This window comes from Camponotus floridanus, unplaced genomic scaffold, assembly GCF_003227725.1.
Source record: "Camponotus floridanus strain SB8 unplaced genomic scaffold, Cflo_v7.5 scaffold17, whole genome shotgun sequence".
Lineage (NCBI taxonomy): Eukaryota > Metazoa > Arthropoda > Insecta > Hymenoptera > Formicidae > Camponotus > Camponotus floridanus.
This window is the reverse complement of record NW_020229292.1, coordinates 965838-984725: the sequence shown is the minus strand read 5'-3', so window position 1 is coordinate 984725 and position 18888 is coordinate 965838. Positions and strand designations below refer to the sequence as shown.

Sequence of the window (18888 nt, the reverse complement as noted above, 5' to 3'; positions counted from 1 at the left end):
TCAAAAGTTTTGGCAATTTATTGTCACTATTAATTATTGTAAAAAAATATATATATATTTGTATATTTAATATGCATGTTTTTCCACATCATCGTAGAATCTCTCGATCAAAATTCATTGATCGCAACAGATACGTACGTATCATATTTTAAAAAGAATTGACACGAGGTATGTAGGTGAGCATATTTAAATCCGATTAACATTGCTCTTGCCTTGGGCCAAAGTCACAAATAACTGTCGAAACGACATAAATTAGGTCGTTCGCGATCTCCGGTCGCGGAAAACCGTGCTCCGCCAAATTCCATGCCAATGAATTTTAATGATCGCATCAAAATTAGATACCGCGATAATATTCCGCAACACAGTCGCCAACACGCGAAAGATAGCTTGGTCTCGTAAAAATGATTCATTATTTTTAATGTTATTTTGTCCTATTTATGTTATCTTTATCTCGTTTCAATTCGAATTTATTTGATACACTTTAAATAAATAAATAAATAAATTTATTTGATACACTTTAAATAAATAAATATCTACGGGTATAAATATACGACTCTGACATAAAAATAAGACAATAAAAATAAAAAATATATATTCAGAAAACAAAACAATAGAAGTATAAATAAAGGAAAAATGTGTCAAAAATATATTTTATTATTCTCTTTTAGCAACATCCATATATAAAATACAAAGGATATTATTACGAGTAAAATATATCAGTATTCTAAATTTAAGTCTTCAAAAGCTCGGCCTAACTATGTTGAAACTAATTAAAAGGAGATCCATTTGGTACGTTAAGAAGCTTATGTCAAATTTTTGGCGATCGATTAAATACTATCAATGTAAAAGGACGAATACGACAGTCGCCTCCCAGACTCAAAAGGAATTAAGAAGCTTTATAAAGCTCGAAACCATTAATGTACAACAGCCATAAATTATGATATATAATTTTAGATAATACTTTATAATTTTAAGTAATATATACTGCACAAAAGCACGCGTTTTCTTATTAACTAACCATTATCTTAAATTAAATTTAATAAATTTAATAAAGTAAATACATAGAAGCGATTTGTAAAAATATACTTTTGCAAAATTATTATTTTTTAATACATCACTGCTTACAAAAATTATTTACGAATTATTATTTATTTTTTCATATATACGTATATTATATTAATGTATTAATCAAAATATTAATAATGTATCAAATAACAACACACAGTGTGAGAATCTATAATGTCTGAAAATATAGCCTGTCAAAAGAACACGTAATCGTCGTTAAAACTATGGTTAGAGAGTACTCTGTTTCGGGAGCGTGGCTTTCAGTGGATCAGCGTAAGTTAAGTCTCTTTAGGGCACTTGGAAAGAGGCTGGACAAGAACAGGTTAGTACTACTGGCCTCCGAGGTATCATTTACGGGGCATCTTAGAGCGACCCAAAATCCATGGAAGTGGAAACATGTTCCCTGTCACTCTGAATAGTAACATGTTGTAAAAGCGTTGTAAGCTCTCTCCATTGTAATTCTCTCGCAAGAATAAATTTTCAAATGTAAGAAATATGAAATGTAACTCTAAAAATAACTTCAAAAATGAAATTTCTCAACATTTACATATATATAGTGATAGTATAATATAAGAGATGTAAGATTTATAATGTTTTATTTAATCGTGTAATTTACAAGTATACGTTCGAATATTTTTTTAAAGATGAAATAAAAGATTCATATTAAATTTCACATGTTTGCTACTCGAATAAAGATTTGACATGCATTGCGACGCTAAAGAAAGTTCAGAAAGCAATTTCTCAAGAATTTCTTCTTTCTGGAGAAAAACGATCTAAACTTTGCACTTCATGGTTTTCCATACATCGTCAATGAATATTTTCTGTCAAAGCACACACCGAAGTAACTGTAGAGTATCGATAAAAGATCCATAGATTTCGATGGCCGTCATAATAAGTATGATTTTTTGATGGCTTCTAAGCAAGCTTTAAAGTCGAAACAATTTAAATGGAATCGAAAGAGAGGAAGGGAATTTCCGGATATACAGAAGATGCTTGAAGATTCACACAAAGCAAACAAAAATTCTATTGATTTTAACGACGACAATTTTAAGAAACTTTTAGATATTGGCTATTCTTATCGGTGCTCTAAAGAGAAACAGCAGTGTACAAATTAATCTTCTAAAAGCATCAACGACTCTTCTGCGCGAGCTTGTACTTAAGAAACTTATCAGAATATCACGAAAGGAGCGTTTTCGCCTCTGCAGCAGCTGCGAGGCTTTCTGCCGACTTTGACACCTTAAGACTCGCACCAGGACGCGTATAGGGATGAGACGGATGAGATGGACGAGGACGGAAGTAGCATCTCCGCCGAAAGGAAGGGAGCAAACGAGGACGAACGAATTCCTGAATTACTTGCCGAAGCGACCTACGTTAGCGCATGTCACTAGAATGATTTGATAAAGTAGTCTACGGACAGAAACGCCTCCTATCTCGCCTTCCATTTCAAAAAAGAATCGCCCCTCTCGCACTTGAAGCAACTGTGAAAAACTTTAATGTCGAATTTAAATTAAACTCACATGCAACGTCGGATCTTATTAGAACAAAAGCGGGTTAAAACTTAATTTATATACGTGAATTTAAATGGCTTTTTTAGAAAAATTCGAATGGTTTTTTTTTAGGAAAAAAAATAACACATTTTTTTGCAAAAGAAAGAAAATGAAAAACTGAAGAATTGGTAATTAAATTTCTTTATTTCGTCTTATTCGTAAAATTGCGAGTATAAATAAAAAAAAAAAATACGAAAGATTATCAATAAAATACGCCTTTTTTTCAATGGATTACGGCGCCTGATTATTGTATCGCAATTAGTGAAGTAGACGCTTGAACGCGGAAGTATGTGTATAAGCAAACCGACGATAATTAATTACGCGGCTTAACAATGGCGTTTAAGTTAATGCCCGAACCGTGTGCTTACTGCCGAGTTTCCGGGCGAACTAAATTTAATATCGTGCCTATTACAATCTACCGGATTATATTTTAGTATGTGGACGGCGGTTCATAGATACGGGAACTGCATGCATATTTGAGCGTGTGTGCGTGTGTACGGAGGTCTGCGTTATGCCGGACCCAGGCAGCGGATGTGGCCAGAATTCCGGTCCGGAACAAGGGCGGTTTAAGAACATTGTTTCGGTTGCCCTCGTTATATCCCATCGCGCCGATTTTCGTTTTCCTAATTATTCTCTCTCAAATAAGGCAGCAAAAAAGCATGGATGTTACGCCGTGAGTTCGCTCAACTTTTGTACCAGTCTTTGTTAATTATAAAGCGATGTTATATAAAGCAACAGATACCAACATTTCCACCAGTACCGCTTTCTTCTTTTCGAACTGTGTATAATCTACAATATCGTATACGCCAATAATACATCTTAATTAACCAAGTTTTTTAAAACTTAATTTTTACGGAGAGAACAGAAGAGGAAATAGAGAGAAAATTGTAGATGTGAAAATATTCGAGTAATCTATTTAAATAACTTTTTATTTTTTTAAATTGTTAAAGCTGTGTCAGAGAAAAATCTTTTTTATACATTTTATATATAAAAAGGACAAAACTTTCTCTCTTTCTCTGAAATGTATATATGTTTTTATAGATAATCTTCTTAAGTGCCATTATAAAAATATAATCGACGCGTTTAAGGTTTTCGTAAAATACGAGAATCAATTTAAAAAATGATTGTAAACGCTGATTAAAATATCCTTTAGCAATTGCAGCTTTCTGTTTATACGTTTTTGTCATATCCGCATAATTACTATCGCAGAAAGTAGATTGTGGAACATATAAACACGATTTACAGCTCGTTACGTGGAACGTGTTGGAGAGTCGGGTTATCCCATCGCCTTTCGTTCTTTTCCGTTTGCGAGAGCTAGCCGTTTTCTTTGGTCCCTTTGCAGACGCCCGGCGAGAATTACGATCCGGTTCTAACAGAACTTTCGCCTCCAATTCGAACGACAAAGTATCTGTCTTTCTCTTTCTCTTTTCCAAACTACTCGTCGTTTCGCCTTCCTCCCTCGTTCCTTCCAACCCTTCGCGTATCCCACCTTCCTTCACAACTCCATCCTTTTCCCACCATTAACAGTCGAGGAAAACGGACTTAATCCCAGCCAGCTGGCCAGTAGCGTATCTCGATGTCGTCCGTTCCGGAGCCCCGGGGATCAAAATGTTTTTAAAACGCTCCATTCGCGATTAACTAATTCCCATAGCAATTTTCTTCCACCGGCATGCCGGTTAATTGGCGTTGAACTTACTCTTGCGACGTCGTATTTAATTTTACATGTCGTATTTTATGCCACGTGTCAATAATTCCTGCCTCGTAGGATGTAATTCGCGCGGCAGTGTAAAATTTACTTTATCGCGAAAGCGCAAAATTAAAGTCGTAAAATTTAATTGCGCTAAACTTAATTGGCGTTTATATTATATATAACCGCAACACAAAATTCAATTCTTTATCCGTATTACGATCGCAAAGATATAATTCAAAAATGAAATCGACAAGCGGAATCAGTTAATTAAGGATTGCATTATTATCAGTTAAATCTGATTCTAGTCTAGACTAAATTTCCTCTTGCCTTTCATTTATAATTAAAGTTATAATATAGATTGGATCGCTATCCAGAATTAATTAACTAAACCGATTGTTGCGATTCACTTTCCAACCTTCGCTTTATACAATCGGACCTAGGTGCATTCAACCATGCTTTAATGAATTGTTATAGTCCGCGAAACGGCTGACATTCACAGTCTCTTCATAATCTGGAAACCTTCGAGCTCGTCTTGGTAAAGCAAAGAGAACAAAGTTCTTTGAGGAAGCCTTATGAAACGAAGCCATTAAATACGATGCGTTCTCCAGCGGAATAGTCGATTGCTACTGCGGCGGGCTTCCAATCTTCCAGTCGATAAATTACATGTCCGTTGATCGTGCCGTGAGGATTCCACTCGTCCCAATCGCACGGACCGACCGGAAAAATTCGCCAGTCAAACCGCGTCTATAAAGTATCGAGTGGTATCATCCTCTTCCTCTCTGTCTGATGCGAGGACGCGGGACAATGCGCGAGGTACGATGAGGGGGAGGAAAGGGATCGGCGACTGCAACATGGAGCTGACGGAGAGAGGGTTTGGGTTGGACTCTGGATGTCGGCAGCAGCTGTGAAATGTTTATGAAGGCTCGACTAATTTATCACGCTCGCACACAACAAAGTCTGTGCACGCGTGCTGACTTTATCACACTTTCCGATACGAATCGCGACCGTCATCAGCCGTTATGTACCAATCGATACACCGTCGTGCCGAAACAATAGCGCACATATATACCCGGGGAAGGAGTCTGATCGCAGGCGCCGCTCGGAGAAGAGTTAATTTGATAAACGAGTCGAGATAACTTTGCTAATTAATTTGGCATAAAGGTTGAAAACTGCCAGACTGCGAAATTGAGAACCGAAACAGAGAGACTTATGGTAATATTTCAAATTTCTGACGAGTTGAAATGTAGGGTGACTCGACGTTCGTGACCCCATTCTTGTTGCTCTAGTTCTTGTTCAATAGGGAAATCTTTATTAAATCATCCTTCGATGATGTAAACATTTAGACTTGATTTGGAATTTAAAGAATTTAAACTTAATATTGTAAAAAATATAGTTATAAAAGAATTATTTAAATTGTCGTCATATCTATCGTCTTTTAATTATAACAACACAATCTTAAAAATGGATAGAAAAAATTCACTGAATGTATATTATATAAATTACTATAAAAAATAATTAAGAATATAAATTACTTTAAGAATAATTAATGAAATAATATTTTGCCTCTTTTATATATTTATAAGAGAAATCCTCGCTTATAAACTTATCAAAATTTTTTTCTTATATAGTAATAATGAAGCGTTCATGTTGCAATTGAGTTAGCAAATGGAGAATCTAAAATTGTGCGACGCGGCCGATAATATATCGCCCAGGTTATATCAGCTATTTTTTACAAGCGGCAGGGTGAAAGATCGTCGCGATTTGCCGTAAAATTGTTGCAACACCCAAGGGCGATCGAGCGAAGCGGCGAGTTTCGAACAAACGATCGTTCGAAAGAACCGATAACATCGATTTTCAAAACACGCTAGCTGCTATTCAAATGTTATAAAATTTAAAAAAGATGAGTTATTTCCAAAGTGGTGCCAAAATTATTTTCAAACGATATCAAAAGTGACAATTAAATTTTATAAACTAAACCGATCAATTTCATGTTTCCAAATTTATTCTTTCAAATTATAATTGCACTATTTATTATTATTTATATTTTTTAAAAGTAATTTTTTAAAAGTTATATTTTTTTAAGTAATATTCTCTGAAATGATTTTGGATATGTGCGTTCTAAAAAGAAATATACTTAACATTTGAATAAGTTTTGCAAATTTCGTCGCATATAGTAGCATCTGTAGCCTGTAATATTAATGAGCTTCAAGATTTATTTTATCAAATTCCTCAGAAATGACAGGACGACGCGGGCGCTCAAAGATCGTCATGAAAGCGATATGAAGGAGCGGTAAATGCTCTCGATAACCTTCGCGGCAGCCCGATGAAAAGGAGCACCCGATGGCAGAAGTAGGTTGGCGAGGATGGTGCTTGATGGACGCCTTCTACGGGGGCACGTATAGCGTCGCGCGGACGGCTACATAGATCGAGGTGTTCTTCGAAAGCATTTGTGCCTTCCCACAGGTATCAAGGGATATGCCGCGGAGTGACAAGGGACCGGGACAATAGGAACCGTATGATCCACGTACGCCCGCGCCACACGTACACCTATTCCCCGCACAATGCATCTGCGAACGGCGATCCGGTTCAGCGGTCGCTTTTAAACCGCACGTAGCCGAATAACAGGCTTACCGAGGCACCGGGATACTCTGGGGGTCGCCCGGACTAAGAGGTGTCGCGAACTTTATCCCGCGTCGACGGAGAAATTTTCGCGTTAAACCGAGACGAGTTTGCGCGACGGCCAAAAATGGAATTTTTTAGTATAAGCGACGCCCGACGAGCGAGCGGGTGATAATTTTTACATGTCGAGGCGTAAAAATTCTCAAAAAGTGAAAATTCTAAAGAGCCCGCAAACTAGGTGTAAAGAATATTACAGCTCGCGGGGGAGAATGCATGAGATTGTGACGGATATTACTCTCTTATCTTTATTATCACCGCAGTAGGGACTTTATGAAATTGCTTAATAATCCTCACGTGTCGCAAACGTCTCATCGCACATCCTCGATTCAAACGCGACGCAATTATAAGTAAGTTGGAATTTTTTTAAATCGTTAAAAGTGCTCCGATTATTCCGCTATTAATGCATACAATTATAATCGTAAACGATGACGAGGGATTGGAGCGGCATTTTTAAAGATTAAAATTACAACGCATTAGCAGGTGTAAATGCAAATCTTAATCAGCGCACAACGTTAACGTACAACGGGAGAGAGGCGCAGGCATATTTTGCGCCAACTGTGGATTTACGTCGCACCTTTGAAACATGCATGGCGTTAACCGCATTTCGCCAGACACTCAATAATGTAGGTTGATTACCCTAAATAATGCAGCATTATCATTCGATCCGCCCCCGTAATCATCCGATTAATCAATTATTAAACGTCGGCCGATAGTAAATGTTGCGGCCGCGTATTCACGAGGGAGCGCGTCCGCGCGTTCGATGTCGCGCGAAGCGTTTATCTAGTTTTGCGATTCGTCACTCGGCATGTGCCATTTTGGCGCACGAGATGGTTTTCGCGAAATGAGCATGATACATTGCCCCGCGGCTACGTCAATATTTCACCGTCCATCGCGAGATATCGCGAGGCGAAACCCGTCGAGTTTCAAGCGTTAAAGAGCGAATTACGTTAATCTGACAAATAGCCCGCTGACATGATTTTGAGCACGTGTCCAACTACTTCGCGATTCCGCTAACAATGAGCCGGCCATTCGCCCGTGTAAGGAATACATGTTCATTGTTGCCGGACAATTGACATATAAATGAGCGACTGTTTATTTGATTATTTATTAATTTCGTGTGAAATTTTACGTTAAGGCTTAATAAAGACTTGCAAATGCAATCATTTTCTTTTGAAAATGTTATTTGAAAAAGTCTACATATACGTTTGTAGAGGGAGGAAAGAGATTGCTTTTAATGCCGAATAATTGATGCAAATTTAAAAATTAATGTGATTAGAATCCGGAACTCGATATCCGTAAATTTCAGCGTTTGGTACACATATCCGGCGATTACATAAAAAATGCACTGCATGCTTTGCACGTACTTTTGCGCATTATACTTGAAAGATGGTTTCAAATATTAGCGCGATACATTGAAATCTCCGGGAAGCTCGGAGCTTTCCAGGGATAAAAGAAAACAGGTGTAACCTACACAGAGATTTCTATACGCTATGCGAGGCGAGGAGCTAAAGTGCGGAAATTGAAAAATGTACGAAAAGTTTATCGATAGCTACGCAAATAATACGTTAAAATTCCGCGGTATAGTTGGAGAAGATATTTAAATACGTAAGATGTAAAACGTGCGGAAATATAAATTACATTTTTTACATCAAATATGTATGTGCACACACTTTGTGTTATTTTTAGAATACACTGTCGATTTTCAATTTTATCACTCGCGAGATTATTCACTTCTTATAATTGAGCTGATGAAAATCTGGTGAAAAATCTCTCTTAAAAAAAAAACGAAAAAATTCGATCGAATTTTATCGTTTCTAAAATCTCTCGCGCGAGCTTTCTTCCGTTCTAAATAATGCGCGAACTGATTACATTTCCCTGTTTCCATGCAGAAACGCGTTTGCAATTTTCAAATTGCGAGATGCAAACAACGTTCGATCGGTCGTTGCGGGCGACGTCGTTTCCGGCGAAAATCGATATAACCCTACCCTCCTTCTGCAATCGCGCGCTATCGTAGGAGGCACAATGAAGCGATCACAGAGAGAGTCCGCGTCTATGGACACCGACGAAGCGTGAGCGTGCGATCAAAAACCGAGCGTGCGTTTATGTAAAAAGCTTTAACGTCAGCTTGTTCACGGTAGCTCGTTACACGTTAATCTTTCCGCAGCAAATACGCCTGGCTCTTTTTTTTTTTCAGACCACCCCGCTGCAAATCCCCTCCAGCCACCACTCGCTTGCCTCTTTATATCCGCGATATTAGCTACGCAGGTCGGTCGCATGGAAAAAATGCTAATTTTCGTTGCAGACCTCACAACAATCCCCCCGCCTGTTCCCCTCATCCTTTTCACTCCCTCCCCCCCCTCCGCTCGTCCCCCTTTCCCACCCGCACTATTTTGAGCCTGATGGCCGGTACGGTATTACACCGCCTCTTTATAACGGAATATCTAGCGCGCTTGTTCTCAACCTGAATGCCAAGGGAGAATGAGAGAGCGAAAGAGAGAAAGAGAAAGAGAGCGTGGGGGAGACCCGCGCGGGGGTGGTTTATAGATAACGCAAAGTGTCTTAATATCGAAAACAGCTCGGGCTTCCCGAAAAGCGATGACAGGGCATTCGTTATGTGCGTGGCACCAGATGCGCCCGTCTTATTACATATGAATGAAATTGCCCCCCGTGCTTTTGTAATACCGCCGGTGTTGCGCGGGCGTAAAGCGCGAGTCTCGGCGATTCAATTTTTAAAATTCCATTTCGTTTGAATTCCATAGATGCATACGTGTGTGATGCGCGTGCGCGGAAGTGCGAGGCGAAAAACCCGGCGTGTCCCTTCAAAGGCCGAATATTTTCGGAGTGACCCGCATCTCCAAATTGCGCGTGCATTATTACTCACCTGCGCCCTACCTGTCGGGCCCTTTGTCGCGAATGAACATGGTGATCAGCGCTACCAATAACGATTGAATCTTATATCAACAGCAACTGGATTGTCTTTTATTCACGACGAACATTGACATTTCAAGTCGAGGGTCTGGAAACTTTTTCAATTATTTAATTGCTAATTATTTTATATATAAACATTACATATTCTTACGATGTTTGCGAGAGTTGCATCGATCGCTTACACGAGGCATCTTCTTGCCTCTGCCGACACACGCGGCCCGTTAACTGCCAACTGCGAGAGCTCAACGATGCAAAACAAACTAACTTGGCGAGCGCGTTGACTACTCCGGGCCTGGGCGAATAACTAACTAAAGTCGTTACGAGAACGAAGGACAAAAGTGCGGGGGGCAGAACCGGGGCGTCAATTGCAATCGGGCTTAAATCCCGAATGCCTTCGCCAGCGAGAGAAACTTCCGTGGCTCGCTCGGCCGTGCCATAAATTAGGGACCATAACTTGGTTTCGTCCCTCCGCGTCGGTCTGCAACGCACTCGGCAAGCGTGCCTCTTAAATCCCGCGCAGTCGCGCCTCAAGATTTACGTCTCGCGTGTACGTCACGCGAGCGAGCGAGTGAGCCAACGCATTCATAATCGCTCCCCTCTCTCTCGCTCTTTCCCTGCCTCATAGTCGACAAACGTGCCGGCGCATTTCCCCGTGAAATAGTGCAACACGATGATGCATTATCGAGCAGGCGGTGCTTTCTCCGCTTCGACTACTTAAGACGCTGCGGCACCGTCTGCGCTCGATCTTTCATGCGCGCTTCGAGCGCGGTGAGAAACGTATCTTCGCGTCAAGATACGTAAATTAATTATCGTTTTGTACGCTTGCAAAAGGAAGCTTTCGAAATCGCTTAGAAATTTCAATGCTGCGAATTGTTTCCGCCAAGATATACGAACAAATAGAGAGCGTAAGTAAGTAGCTTATCATCAATTTCATTCTTATTTTATATTAAACTAAAATCTTGAATTGTTTATTCTTACATCTATTTATACGATGCATGTATTAATGTAAGCAGAATCCAGAAATTTAAATTTCTAAAATTAATAGAAACGTTTATGATAAAAGTAGGACTGTACATCTATAAAGTATAATTTAAAAACTTTATTTATATTACTTTCTAAAACTCGTAAATATGATACAGCAGAAAATATGAATCAATTTATTTAATTGTCGTATTTCAGTTATTGTTGTTAAAATTAAAATTTCTTTATTATAAACTAATTTATAAAAAATTAAAAGATCTCTTTTGATCCAATTTATCATCAAACGTACAACGACATATTATTGAAATTTAAATTGTAAAGTTGTAATTAAATTAGAAACATCTCGTTAGTTTTGAATTCTTTTTGATCTGCAAATTTATAAGAGAAAAGATATTTCATTGTGCAAACGAATTTCTCTGCAATTAACACAACACTGACCGCGTCTATCACAATTATTGCTAATCGATATTGATTACCATATAACTTTGGCTAAAAGCTTGCGTAATATGAAAAAAAAACTTTAAAAAAACCTCATCGCTTTTATACAATATCCGAGCGACTTTAGAAGCCTCTTTTATTCTACGTTCAATACTTTTCTTCGCAGAGTAAACAGCAACAATTAATCTATTAAACATTTTCTCACAGAGTTGCTTGTTCGTGTTTTAAAGTCTCCAAATATTGACGAATGAGATTAAGTTTCCCTATGTTTGCCTATTTTATTACTCATTATATCAATATAGATTGTAAATTTTTAACAGATTTAAAATATTTATTTGGGGGAAATGAAGGCTCGATTTTTGAGATATGCAAGAAAAATTGAAATTATTATTTTTTTATGATGTTGCCTCGAGTTTAATCTTCGCTTCTTCATCACATGCATTTCTTTAACCTATTTGTTATTTATTTATGAATCGGAACAATTATATAACAAATGTAACAATTATATAACAATTATATGACAAATTTAAAAACTGTATTTGGGAGAAATGAAGCCTCGATGTTTAAGAAACATCGAAATTATATTTCTCTTAAGTTTAATCTTTGTTTCTTCGCAACGCGTGTATGCGGGGAAATTTTATATAAAAAAAAAAAAAAAAAAAATGTGCAAATTGTTAATAATCCTTAATAAACAACAGGATGAAACTTGGCAAATAAACACATCCCGCGTGCGGCACGAACCGCTCTTAACACAGGCGTATAAATATTCCCGTGTTGAAGAAAGTTGTGGCGTGATCCGGTGTGATTTCTTTCGGCGGAAAGTTAACGTTCGCCGGAAATTACAAGCGACTTTATCCGATATATCACCGCCGGCCGGCACCGCGGCGCATGCTTCGGGTAAATAATAAAAATACATTATTCAACTCCCCCAACTTTATAACGAAGTGCCCCGAAGTTAGAGCGCGGCGTTTCGCTTTACTCCGACTCAGTCACTTTGCCTCTTTGTAAGCGACTTAACCAAGTTTTTGCAAACTATCCGTCGTCGCGTCGCGGCGTCGCCCGTCCCTTCTCCCCCCTTTCCCACCCCCGCGCGAGACGCCGCGAGTCGTTTCACGCGCATTGCCCGCGCGAAATATACTCTACGCTCTCGCGAGCTCATTTCCGTAGTGCTTACCTTGGCGATGGAGACGAAGGGGAGACGAAACGGGGGGAGCACGAAGAAGCCTCGGTCCCAGTAAACCAGTGGTTACATGCCTCACTGATCAGCCCGATGTGTCAGACGCGCGAAGCCGAAGGCGAACGAAAAAAAAAACGGCGACAGGAAAAATCACATATCCGATACGCGCGATCCACTTATCGATGACAACACGGACGGTGTCGAACGAACGGTAACGGTCGGGCACTGCAACAGAAAGAGGGGAAGAAAAGAGATTGTAAATTAAATAAACAATCTTTAATCGGAATGAAAGTTACGAGAGAAATTGTTTTCTTTGATAATAGAGCTTAATTATTTTTATCCGTCAGCATCCGTCAGCTCGGAAGACTCGAGCATGGTCTGAATAATTCACTCGCACAGCTCTTTTTAAATCAACTTTGACTTGTTTACTAATTCTACTGGCTAATAAAATCAATTTTTTGCCACGATAGATGGAGCATTAAAAAGTATAAAATATATATTAGCTTTAGTTTCTATCGCAAATAATTATTTTAATGTACATTGTAGATTGTGTAGTTTATTAATTTGTATCAATTGTCCTTTTATATGAAACGCATACAATACAGCGGTTCGATTTGCTTGGCAGAAGATATAATAATGTTCGGCTCGATATCATTGCCATAGATCTGCGCGCGATAAAAGGAACAATGTCGCGTACCTCGTTCCGTTTCCAAGCAACAGCGCCGTCGTCTCGGCCAATAGGATACCGCCTAGCAGAATGATAAGAGCAAATTTAATAAAATCATTCCAGGCAAGAGAAGGGGGAGAAAAGTCCATACCAGCCTCTGTGTCTCCGATGCTGCTCGCAGCAGCTCGGAGAGAGGGACGCCTCCTCGAGATGAAACACGGCGGAAGAAAGAAAGGGCTTGTATACATCGAAGAGGGTCCGTAGGTCGTAGGTCGCCCTCTGTCCTGTTGTAGGTGGCTAAATTTCGCGAGAATTCCACGAACGAAGATTGCAATAAGAGCCGGGGCCAACTAGTGAATTTTTCATGCCGGCGAGCCGAGGCCAGGGAGGCAAGAGAGCAGCTACCCCAGTCGTGTATTTTTTATATACATTCTATTTTTGTGCTTTTTCCCTCCCACCGACCATAGTTCTACATCATTCTACCCTTCTACTACCTTCCGCTTTCCGCCTCCCCCCCTCGCCCCTCCCGGATCTTTTCCTCTTAGCTACGATCTTGGTTGTCCTCCGCCCGTCTTTCTCTCTCGCTCGCGAAACTTGGGCATCGGAGAGGTAAAGGAAATTTAATTTAGAGCGCGCCCGAGGAGGAAAAACGGAGGTGAATCGGCGCGGACCGTGGAAATGCAAAAATAAAGTTGTAAGGTCAAGCCAAGTTCTTTTATAACCGGTTGATTAAATTGCGAAAGAATAATTCGAGGAGGAATGGCAGCGAATAGTCTCTCGAGCGCGAGCGACGCAGACGGCACGCGGTCGTTCGCAGATCGACGGAACTTTTCTAAACGAGCTTTTCCGCTCCGCCTCTCGTGCCGGATAAACTCTTGTAATCGAAACAGTTTAACATTCCTAAACGTAATGAAATTTCGTGCATAACAAATACGCAACAATAAGAGAATAATACATTTTCGCGCTGACAAGGAAGATGCTGTTCCGCTCTCGGAGAAAACGTTGTTGCCGCTGATAATCCGATAATAATAACGGAATTTCAATACGTCGAATTAATTTTAAGACCCGATGCAACTTTCGTTGCAACCAGATTTCGCCTCGTTATGTATCCTCATTAGCGAGAATGCGTAAATAAATATTTCATTCTTGCGGAAATAATGAACGTGTAGGTCGCTCCGATAATCCGCGCGCAATAAGCGAATAAAATCAAACTCGATAAATTAATTCCTATTGTCTCTAATTAATTAAAATATTCCCCGTCTCCCCGTTGCATCGGATCTCGATTAAATAATATCGATATCGTTGCAATGCGGGCGCACAGACGTACGAGCACATGGCACCGAGCCGATGTTTAAGCAGATTTAAGACGACGGGCCGCAAAGATGAGGCGACGAACGAGCGAAATGGCGAAGCCAAAAGGATAGAATTGAAGGGAGATACGATCCGTGAATATTTCAGGCGCGCTAGGGTGGCGCAGGGGAAGGGGTGAAGAGGATATTTTTCGAGGCGCCTCTGTAATTGGCGAGTTGAATCATTGATTAGCTGGCAGGCAGACGGCTTATGCCGGGCCTCTGCCGCATCCCCGTCCCTGTTAACTCTCCCTATCTTCCTGTTCAACCCACTGCCACTCTGCCAGTCGGCGCGGAGGGTAAGACCTAATGTAGCCTAAGATATTACTCCGCTAGATTAAAACTCGCCGAGTGGCAGAAACGGCCGTCCTCGTAATAATGCAGAAATTTAATTAGTCCGCCGACAACGTGTTTTCACACTTCCGAGGCGAGCCTCTTCGGCCAAGAGAACCCGATCGCGTAACGATTTTGTTAAATGCTAATAAATTCGCCCGGCGAGCAACGTCTTTATATTCCTTCGAATATAGCTAAAAAAAAATAGCAACGTTGCTCTTTCCTAAGAAAGTTTTCCTCCATCTTGGTTGAAAATCATGTATTTTTCATTCGGAATATTATACGCAACAGGCGATTACTATTTTATAACTATTTTATTTAACTATGACATCTAAAGTGTAAAATACGGTCGACTGTAACTTCTTTTTTCACTTGTGGAAAATGAAGACGTTCTTGGAAAATAATAAACATACGTAATTAATTGACATAGTAGCGAATGCAGTAATCGACTTCTCAGGAAAGTGTACGAAGCGAAGCGTCACGATGCTAATCTCGTAAACACGCCGGGAGTACGATAACGAATTTGATAACGTTAAAATCCCAGAACTCGATAACCGCGTTATTCCAACCCGCGGTTCTTGCGGTCCCCGAGCCGCGAAAATATTATGTTACACCTCCGAGGAATCGGGAAAAGTTTCGCGAGCGGCGGCGGCGGCGGCGAGCAAAATAAGATCCGGAAGAAAGTGGAGAGGCTGGTCTTGGCGTTCAAACGAGTTGCCAAGAAGTTTCATCGAAGAATGGAAACTCTCGTCGCTCATCGTTGAACGGGGGTTACCAACTCTCCTCTTCTCTCGACTTCATCCCTTCGCATCTCCCGGTCACAATCCCTCGCCTGGCGCAACAATCCGCAACGCCCCCCTCCCCTGCGCCCTCAATCGGACCGAAGTGCCACGAAATAAAACTTGTTTTCGACAGGCTGGGAATTTCATTTGCCTCCGCTGTGCGTGTTCCCGCAAACGCACCAAGGACACGTCCGAATCGCGATTCAATCAGATCGATCGGCCGTGTCTGATAGCGAATACGAGTGGAATGTGTCGGAGAACATCGCCACCGTCTTGCCCCCGACTATCCTTTTCGGAAATTATTTTTATCGGATTACAAATGTAAGTGTGTAACAACGGCGATGGGGACTCGTCGAGGGGTCGTCCGAGAGAGTGACATTATCGAGTATTGAATCGTGAACTAGTCACCGGTATCATCTGCAGAAATCGCATCATCTCGATGTGATCGGATTTTAAAACATCTTCTTGATAACGTAATGCGCGCAATTTGATTATCTCGAATTTTATTTACTCTTAAATCATTCGTAATATTAATCAACATGACTGTGCAAAATAAAAGCAAAAATAGATGCAAAAATTGCGGAAATGTAATTGATTTTCAACAAAAGATTTTCGATATTATATATTATATAAAATAGAACTATAAAATTATAGCAGACTTGTGATACGGGAGATACATTCTATAATTGCTACATAATTATATAATTTTATACAATATGGATCGAATAAAATTCAAAAATATCTTGATTTTTAGAAAAAATTTTTCACAAATTTTAAAATTTATCTATCCCGTTATAAAAGTGATTTACCGCACTACATGAGACTTGTCGCAATTTTTTACAGCGTTATAAATAACTGTATATCGAACAAAAAAGTAAAATATTTGTTGTATATTTGAAATCTAAATTTTTATAACAATATATCATTATAACAATATATTTATATTATTTTTTATTTATTCTCTCAGTGATATTATTAAAAAATCTTGGCCACTTTAATTGTAAATAATATAATTGAAAGTAACATTTAAAAATCAATGAAAAATTGCTTGATTTTTTAGTTTCTCTTAAAAAGATACTGCGATGATACATTGATCTTCTTGAAAAAAATTGTAAATTTAAAAATTGTAAAAATTGTAAATTTTATTTCAATATATCGGAAACACTATTAAAATAGATTTTATTTTTTTTACGGCTAACGAATATGCTAATAAAACACGATTAATAAATAAATTATTTATATTATAAGAGATTATGACAATAAAGAAGTAAATTTAATTAAAGAATATTAATTACGCTTGTAAAAATAATAATTTTTAACAATAAGGAGACGAATATTTAAAATAGATAATTCTCGTGATATATTTATTTGAGGTAAATGTCAAAGTTGTAGGGAGTAGAATCATAAATTATTATTTTATAACTGTTTATTAACTATTTACGAATAATAATATTATTTGTTTTAATATATTTAAAAATTTTTATTTAAACGATTTATTTAAAATTTTTATAAATTTAAATGTAATTTACTATATTTTCGGTTTAAGGATTTTATAAATAATAAATTGCAGGAGATCGAATAATTAAAATATAATAAAAATATAATAAAAAGCCACGATATACTTAGGAAAAAAAGTACTTGCGTTTAATCTCTTATTAATAATTAATTTGAAATTTTAGTAACCGAATATTTTTATTGTGATATTGTTTTATAATGTATTAAATAATATATTAAATTATATTCACAATATTCGATATTATTTCGGTAGGCCTTCTTGTGACGTAGCAGACTCTTTGTTTACATGATGTAGCCTTGCGCGTCGAGACTCGAGCAGAGGGGGTAAAGAATGTGAGACAGTCAATGTATCATCGCAGTATCTTTCAAACCACGGTCACGAAAAGTACCGAAACATGACAAATGTAATGACGTGTTAACATTAGCAATTTATAATGTTCATATGAGGATTATTTCATATTAAGATTTATTTTACGTATTTGAAGTTGAGTTCAGAAACTGAACGAACTCAAAACAATCATCGTTCTCATCCCATTCTTTATATAAATATGATTAATGCAATAAATAAATGTACATATATATATATATATATATATATATATATATATATCAGTGCGGTGTCAATGCTGTTAATGCAGCAGCATTACCGTGTTAATATAATTTCAGTATGATATCAGTGCAATATTAACACAATATTAGTGCGGTCAGTGCTGTGTCAGTCGTATTCTACTGATTAATATGTTCGTAATTAATCGTGTTTGCGCGAGTGCTATGTGAGTGTTAAATGAACAGCAAAGAATGAACAACAAGAAGAGGAGGAGAGCCGGAAGGAACAACTATGAGTGAGTAAAAAAAATCTAATTTATTTAATTTATTCTCGTGAAATTAATCGTTATACATTTTAATCCATTTTTTACTCATCCTACTTTTATTTATGCTCAATTTTATTCTTTATTTATATTCGAGGGTAACAATTTGATCACAACACAATTCAAATACTTATTGTAAACATTCTAAAATTAATTTTAATTCATGCATGAAACGTGTGTTGTGTTAATATTGCGTCGTCCAATCCACAGGTTTTTCCAAATTGACGTTGATAACGTTACTATTATGCATTGAAACTGTTCTTCGTATTTTCTGAAATTTTGTCAGCTTTCATCAAGCGTTTTGCATATTGCATATTTATTTACGTTTACGCGACTGGCGTTAACACGACAAAGATATCAGTAGACGGCCAAAATGATAATATATCCGATAGGAACTACTAAATATCTCAGTCGTTATGCGTCAAATTAACTGTCTACGTCAAATTCTGTAGCACGATATACTAATGGCGCAGTAATGCCAAATGAATTATTCAGAAGTCCTACTAATATCGCGGTCCTACTAATACCAAACTAGTAAACCGACTGGCTCGTGGTCTCTTGAGAATCGGTGATTTTGTATTAGCTCGCCTCTCTAACGCAACATTGTTTGCCAATCGTTCGCAAATATTTAATGGCAAGCTCGCTAGGAAGAAGCTAATTCGCGTCGATCAAGCGCAACATGAATGGCGCCGACGAATCATTAATCGTTATAGCGGTTAAATTATGTATTGCAATTGATGGCTAGCCACGCTCGTACTATCGGCTCTTTTTGTAACTAAGAATAACGTTTAATCGTGTAAATAAACCTTAAATAAATCAAAAGAAAAATATTGAAAAGTAAAAATGACGTGGAAATGAACAAAAAGCA

The 18888-nt window shown here is 38.3% G+C and overlaps 1 protein-coding gene across 1 annotated transcript in view; it reads right to left on the bottom strand.

The window, feature by feature from the left end:
- Window positions 1-18888, bottom strand: part of LOC105256072 (CUGBP Elav-like family member 1) — a 519054-nt gene that overhangs the window by 441100 nt on the left and 59066 nt on the right. Inside the window, exon 2 of the mRNA XM_025407275.1 lies at window positions 12503-12730. The gene's annotated coding sequence lies outside the window, so the exon portion shown is untranslated. The remainder of the gene's footprint in view (window positions 1-12502; window positions 12731-18888) is intronic.